The sequence below is a fragment of the Triticum dicoccoides genome, chromosome 6B, assembly GCF_002162155.2.
Source record: "Triticum dicoccoides isolate Atlit2015 ecotype Zavitan chromosome 6B, WEW_v2.0, whole genome shotgun sequence".
Taxonomy (NCBI): Eukaryota; Viridiplantae; Streptophyta; class Magnoliopsida; order Poales; family Poaceae; genus Triticum; species Triticum dicoccoides.
The window spans coordinates 481867537-481875343 of record NC_041391.1 but is presented as its reverse complement, the minus strand read 5'-3'; the positions used below and the strand labels follow the sequence as shown (position 1 = coordinate 481875343).

The 7807-nt window shown below is 49.7% G+C and overlaps 1 pseudogene; it reads right to left on the bottom strand.

Annotated features, from left to right (window-relative positions):
* Positions 1 to 244: 244 nt before the first annotated feature.
* LOC119321204 lies at positions 245 to 7442 on the bottom strand (annotated as a pseudogene).
* Positions 7443 to 7807: the final 365 nt, after the last annotated feature.

Here is a 7807-nt window from a genome sequence, read left to right as displayed (position 1 = left end):
GCTCAGATATCACATGTAGGTTTTGTGCTTAGAGTCGGAGAAGCTACCGCGAGGCATGTGAGTTTCGCTTCACATTACTTTCCAATATATTTAATACTATATGTGCGCGCGCGCGCACGCATCAATCGATGTAGAAAGATGGGCCATATCCTCCTTTCTGAAAACAAAAACAATTCCAAGTTGCAAACTGGGAAACTAAGTATGCAAGTTCAGACAACAACTATAGCTCATGTCAAACTGCAGTATACAACAACAACAGCTCATGTTCAAACTGCAGTATACAACTAGTTCAATTTCAGAGAATCAGGGGTCGTCCCTTATAGGAAGGGACATTAATCTCTGTACGAATTGGGATTTTGCACCCCCAAAAAACATTCTGACACTCCACCCCTCTGCTGTTGTAGGTTTGGAGATAAAACAGGCACATGCCTTGAGAAAACAAAACAAAACAACATCCTTCGAGCATCTATGTAAGACAATACAACATGTTGATAGCACTTTTTGTACAGACAGGCCGTTCCATCCCTCTCCTCTTGCAGATGCAGACACACAATTAGCTTCACCACAGGTACACCGCTCTTCTACGCTGCATGGAAAAGGGAACACCATCAGTTTATGTTATAACTGGTAAGTAATACCTTGCACATACATTATAGTGAAAGAGCACACTTGCTGATAAACTAATGGATAAGCACCACAAACCACTTACCAGAGATCTATAAGTTCTATCACGACTGCGACGGGAGAATACTCACAAACATCTCTTTCAAATTTTCGTCTTCAGTCATCTGTTCCAAAATCCTGTCATTGGAAATAAACTCTGATGACGGGTTGCACTCCGAAGGCTGTGGCTCACTTGAAAACAGTAATTTGGACATTTGGTCCTTCTTAGCTTGTGTGTCATATTTGGCCTTCTCTTGTGTTCCTTCTGCGATTAGATTGTATGTATGGACAATCTTTTGCTGCCCAATACGATAAGCACGTCCAATCGCCTGCCTTCCGACAGAAGGGTTCCACACAACATCAAGGAGCACCACACGCGACGCTCCAACGAGGGTGATACCTTCTCCACACGCCTTGGTCGATGCAAGCATCACCTTGGCCTCGCTCTCCACATCATTGAAGGCCATCATCAAGGCTTTGCGGGTTTTAGGGGGGACATTTCCACTCATATACATGATCTCTTTGCCTTTAGTCCAGTTGAACTCTTTTCTCAGCTGTTGCATGATCAACTCCAGTGGTTCAAGCAACTGGCTGAACACAAGCACTCGCTCTTTTAAAGCTTGACATAGACGCACAACCTCGTACACAAACCTCGTCTTAACCCCTTCACTTGGCTTCAGCCGTAACCTCTCCAATGGAAGCTCGTCCACAAGAGATGCTACTTCTTCTGGCAACTTTTCCATGCCAGCAACGAGGGACGGATGTACAGACGCAAGAGATATCTTGTATTCCCACTCCAAAGTGCTGCCCTGTGTCTCTTTTTTTTGAGCACGTTTGCCACGTGTCTTATGTTTCTCCATCATTGCGATGATCCTCTTCTGGCTGGGAAGAGGATTCAGAATCACAACAGATTCTCTTAGTCCTTCAAGGGATTTATGAAGAATGTCGCCATTATGGATGTGCACAAAAGGGTCCAATTTCTTCCTGATCTCATCAACCATCACATCTGTCACGTTGTGTAGTTTCGAAGAAGGAAAGAAATCCATGGCTTCAAAATTGGCCGGAAGTAAGAGGCTAAAGATGCTCCGAAGCTCTTCAAAATTGTTCTGGAACGGAGTCCCGGACAGAATGATTCTCTTTTTCGTACGAACTTCGGCAAGAGCCTTAAAAATATTGCTCTCCTTGTTCCTTGGCGTGTGTCCTTCATCAAGGATCAGCAAGTCAGGCCTTTGAAGAAGCATCTGCCTCAGCTTGTCATCATCATTGCCTTCTCCTTTGGTGAGCTTCTGGAACAGGTAGTAGCTGAGTCCAACGATGCTACTCCCCTCAGCCCATGATCGCAATTTCAGAGCGCGCATGTAATTCTTGTTAATGCTGCTTGTGGACAGCCTCCGGGCCAATTCCTTATCATTCGAGGCCAGTTTTTCGACGGTTTTATCTCCATGCCAGTGGATATCTCTGGAATTCAGTATGTGGAAAGGTATCTTCACATTCCATTTTCTGAACTCGGTTTCCCATGTGTCAAGCATCCCCTTGGGGGCAATGATCACCGGAAAACACTGCGGGAAAAGCTCGAGGTAAGATTGAACAAATGTGATTGCTAATCTGGTTTTCCCCGTCCCTGGGGCGTGAGAGATCACACAGCCACTTAGAGTATCAGTTTTCACAATCTTCTTCACCTCTTCAATGTCAATACCTCCGGCCAGTTTCTTCCACATGAATTCAAAGGCTTCCTGCTGGTGTGGGAACATGTCTTCTCGGACACCAGGAATGAGATTCCATACAGGCCCACTTTTATGACTGCCAGTGATGAACTCTCCTTCATACCCCATTGTTGTTAGGACGCCATTAAAAATGATATTATCCATGTTCAGCTCGCGAGCCGTTGGTTCCCTTTCCGCTGAACAATTCCCCTAAATTGAGTGAAAAAAGTAAGTATTGATGTTGTCGGTGAGGTCTAAGCAGATATTTGAAAAAAAATGTTGGATAGCGCAGTGCCTTACCATAGGGGCCATTACATATTTAATTTCAAGAACAAAGCTGCAGTGCTCGCACCAAGTTCCAATTTGGTCATCGGTAACTAAATGATGCTTCCCTTGACTGCATAAAGTTTTTTGGTCTGATGGAATATCTTGCCCCTGGCTCTCTTCAACCTGAAATCCAAGATGTAAGGATTGTTTATATCTGAACAGTTAACAGGAGATGAACACAAATACAAAATTTACACAATTACAGAACTTAGCATTTGTGAAAGATGTAACATGTTTGCATTTGATTTGTGAAATGAAATAAAAGGCTTTTGTTTAAGCTTACGAGTTAAATCCCACCCACCTGCGTTCGATCCGCATGAGAGACTCATTTCTATCTAACTAACGGACTGTTAAATGAGGGACTCTTCCCCCTTTAGCGAACATTTTATAGTATCAAAACAGGGAAGCACCGCTTTTTGGAAACAGAAAAAATAAACCGTTTCGTTACATGGCAGTTGCTAAAAAAGGCAAAACTTAATTATTACCTGAGACGAAAAAAATACAGAACACTAACAGTTATCGACTAATTACAGAAATGGCTCATTGAGGTATTATTAATCCATAGTTCTTGTACCCCGCACCAAAAATGCAAAATTCACATGCAGAACTTAACATTTGTGAACTATGAAACATGTTTGCATTTTATTTTGTCAAACAAAACTAAGGGCACCCCTGAAGATGTAAGGGCTATTCTTAGACAGAGCAGTTTGGTGCACTTCATACTCATATGATTCATTAGCTTCTGTATATAGCATCAGAACCGGGAAAGCCCCCAATTTTCCAAGAAATGACATCGCAGAAAAAACCATTTCATTGCGCACCAGTTGCTAAAAGTGGTAAAACTTAATTATGACCTGAGCAAAATCAGAAACTACAGAACACGACACCGTTATTGACAAATAATAACAGATATGGTTCATTTTAGTGTCAATCCCAAGCTCTCGCACCCTTCATCAGTAGGTTCTAAGATAAACTTTACAACAAAATGCCAGTCATCCTCGGATGCCAACTCAGAAAGTTATCTTTCACAAATTGGTTTGGCACTATCTCTATGTAATCCTTTTTAGGAAAAGGGTGACTCTATGTAGGTCTTGAAGATTAGTAACTGTTTGTTCACTGCGTCCTGCGTCGTCAGGAGAATATATGCATGACAGTAAGGTTTCCCCATGATCGGTAGATTAATTATTCCAAAACTCAATATTTTTGGCCATTTAATGTATGCCTTCTGAATGTCAACATTTGCAGGACAATGCCATAAGTGTTAATACGAGGCATAGAAAAAAAAAGGTGTGCCTAGGCGGACTACTTCAAAGCAAATGTAGTACTAGTATAATGAGAAGGAGTAGCAGAGAGTTAAGTACCTCCTCGGAGCTGTGAGCGTTGGCATTGGTGGCTTGAAAGGCAAGATCCATGTCTTCCCACTGTTGATCCTCAAGCTCGTCGTGCTCTGATTTCACTTCAGCTTCCTCCCCGAACTTGAACACCAGAGGCATCGTGTCGCCGCCGCCCTGCGGTGCATCGGCAGGAGCAGAGCCGTTCCGGTAGCTCGGTATCCCGTCGATTAAGGAGGAGAGCAGATCATTGCAAGGGATGTCTTCCTCCTCCGGATGCTTCCCCTTGCGATGAGACAGGGAGCTTTTCTTGAAGAAAATGTCATCCTGCAGACCGCGGCCATCTGCTGTGCTTGCAGCGTGATTCTTGGCGCGTCGTGGGTTGGTAGAAGAGCCAGCGTGGGTTTTGCCACGTTCCTTGGCAGCAGACTGCTGCCGGTTTGACGCTCCGGTCTTCGGCCGGCTTGAGCTCGGCCCCTTCCCGGCGTTCCTTGGGATGGTTCTGTCGTCATCAGGTTCAGCGTCGGGGTCGTCGCTGCCTTCCTCCTCTGAGCGCGCGCCTTGGGCCCGGCACCGTCTCTTCTTCTTCTTCGCCGGCCTTCTGTCTTCGCCGGAGCTGTCGTCCTCGGCCGCCCAGCTGGTTGGCTGAGGCGGTGGCACGGCTTCCTCTGGGTCGGAGCCGGAGGACGATGTGTCGAGCAGGACCGGCCTGCTTACAGTACCACGTTTCAGCAGTTTCTTGTTGGAGCAGCTCAGGTGCGACCGTGTCCGCTCACTGATGAGACCCCGGCCGGGAGGGGGGCGGGTGGTGTCGGGCTCCTCGACGATCCACAACCCCTCGAATCTCCTCTTTCTGATTCTTGGCAAGCCCTCGACGGCTGGTCTGGCCCTCACACCGGCCTCGCCGTTGCTGCTAGGCGCGACACGCTGGTTCTGCCCTGCCTCGGCGTTGCGTCTAGGCGCGACACGCCGGTCCTGCTCTGCCTCGTCAGATTCTTCTTCCTCTTCCTCCGCCGCCTCCTCCTCCTCCTCCTCTGTCTCTGTTGTGTCTTCAGACTCCTCTTCGTCAGCATTGGCATCAGAACTGTCGTCGTGAGTGCTGTTTCCGTCGTCCTCCCCACCGACCTCCTCCTCTACGGATTTGCATCTGCCGTTGCTATTACCATTGTCATCCTCCTTGTTCTTCCCCTTCATCATATCCACATCCTCCTTCCTCTTCATCAAATCATCACCCCCCTTGCTCTTCCCCTTCATCACATCCACATTCTCCTTGCTCTTCCTCTTCATTACATCCTCCTCCTCCTCCTCGCTATCATCCTCCTCCTCCTCCTCCCTATCGTCACTTTCATCATCCTTGTTCGTCCCTCTCATCACATCCTCCTCATCCTCATCCTCCTCCTCTTCCTCTTCCTCTTCCTCTTCCTCACTATCGCCACTGCCGTCATCCGTGTTCGCCCCCTTCATCACATCCTCCTCCTCCTCCTCCTCCTCATCTCGGGATTCCTCATCATTGTCATCTGAACTGCCAGTCTCTTCATCTCCATCGTCATCCCCGCTGTCATCAGTTACCACAGTTCTACTTCTTCGGTGGCCGTCGCGTGAACGATTACGAGATGCAACAACCTTGCCGGCCTGCCTCGCCGGCGCAGCGCCATGCCGGCCCCTATGGCCGAATCTCCCATCGTCATCTGAGCTGGTGTCTTCCATCTCTTCATCATCACCTTCGTCCACGCTATACTTCGCAGCCACTTTACCTCGGTCGCCGCTCCGCGAACGAGGGCTTGACGCAACAACTGCGCCGACCTGCCTCGCCGGCGCAGCATCACGCCGGCCCCTGTCGCCGCCCCCGTGGCCGGATCTCCCGAGCCGTCCATCGTCGTTGGAATGATGAGACCGAGGACGACGGACGGCCTCGAGTCTCTTGTGCTTCCTCGACTTGTGGGAGGTTCGCGGTTCGTCGACAGGCCTCACCGCGAGAGCGCGACCCCCCGCCCCGTGCGCCTTGGTTCCGCTCGACGACCCTCGTCTCTGCTTCTTCGCCTTCCTGAAGCCACCGGGCGAGGAGGCCGCCGCCCTCTTGCGACCTCTCGCGCGTGAATCCTCCCCCCGGCCATGATGGCGTGCGGCTACCTTGTTCGAGCGCCGGCCGCGCATGTCGTCGTCGCTGTCGCTGTCGCTGTCGCTGTCGCTGTCGAGGTTGATGGACGGCGGATTCGCGGCGCCGGAGCGGACGACGTACGGAGAAGACGCCGTGGCGGGGTTTCGTCGCGGTGGCGGCGATCCCGCCGCCACGCGACCACCGACCGACGGACCCTCCCGACCGCGTTCGCGACTGCCGGGACGGCCTCGCTTAGCGCGTCCTCCGCCTTCACCGCGTTCAGAGCGGCCTGAACGGCCCCCCTTAGCGCGGCTTCCGCCTTCACCGCGTTCCGGGCCGCCGGAACGGCCCCCCGTAGCAGGGCCTCCGCCATGACGGCCGCTGCGACCTCCGTCGTCGTCGTCGCCGTCGATGTCGATGAGCGGGACGGTCTTGCGTGTCGGGAGCTCGACGACCGGCGGCGGCTTGGGCATCACGGTGGGGCGGCGGTGGGAGGCCAAGGGGCGAGGCGAGGCGAGGCGGATGCGGGGTTTGGAGCGGGGTTTGGAGTTCGTCGCTGGGTTGGTCACGGCTCACGAGGGGCGGGACGCGCGTAGATTGTAGGAAATCTTTTCCCCTCTCCGATTGGGAAGCAGGACCGGGATGCTGGGCTTTTAATGACGGCCCGTCTGTCATTGGCGCTCAAGCGAACTGGCGAAAGATCACCGGATTAATGCGGGAGAACGAAGCGTCGGGGCGTACGCGTTCGGTCACCCACTGCCTATGACCTGTGGGTCCCGACATTCCTCCGACTGCTCTGGCCCAGCTTTCAGTGTGCCAAATATTTTTGCGGGTGGAAAGGTCGGTGTGGATAGGCTGAGCGTATCGTATCTTTAGTAGGGAAGAACAAGTTTTAGAAGATCGTCAAGCTCATTGGTAGCAAATTAAGACACCACACCGCAATATCTTAGGCTACTCCCATGCAAAAGATAATAATAATAAAAAAAATCTTAGGCTACTCCCATGCAAAAATAATAATAATAATAATAAAAATCTTAGGCTACTCTCGCGTTCACAGTACTACTTCTCATGCGTACACATCGAATGAGAATGTGGTCTGCAGTGTCCTGATTTTGCACACAAAGGTTGCATGACACTGTGTTGTCATGCAGTCCAAGTCTAACTCACCCGTCTGTCATCCAAATACGGTATTGTATAGTTAGCTAGACGGGGATTTTGCAGGTTAGAGGCACCTTGGTCTTCCACAGCCATGGGACGACCAAGAGAGTCGAGCCTTGCAATAGTAGACCATAGGTGGAGTTTGCTAAGGTAGATGTACATGGTTTGCTTCCATGGGATCCGGTATTGTGTTGAATATGAATTCAAATTGAAAAATAAAGGAACAACACACGATGTTGAGTTGTGTGTGAGTCCAAAACAATAATAAAGGAACGAAACATAATGTGATTTGCTAAGCTATGTATGCGTACCTGGTTGCTTCATGAAACCCGATGATATAGTCAAAACGATAAGCAATGGGCGAGTGTTTTTTCAGCACCTAGCGCTTTGAGTAGTGCTGCCCCAACATACCTAATGAGGACAAATGATAGATACAAGGAAAAACAAGTAAAGTGTTAACATGGCCCATTCTGGCCCAATGGATGCTACCATGTTAGAGATTTAGGGTTACCTCTGCCTCCTCGATC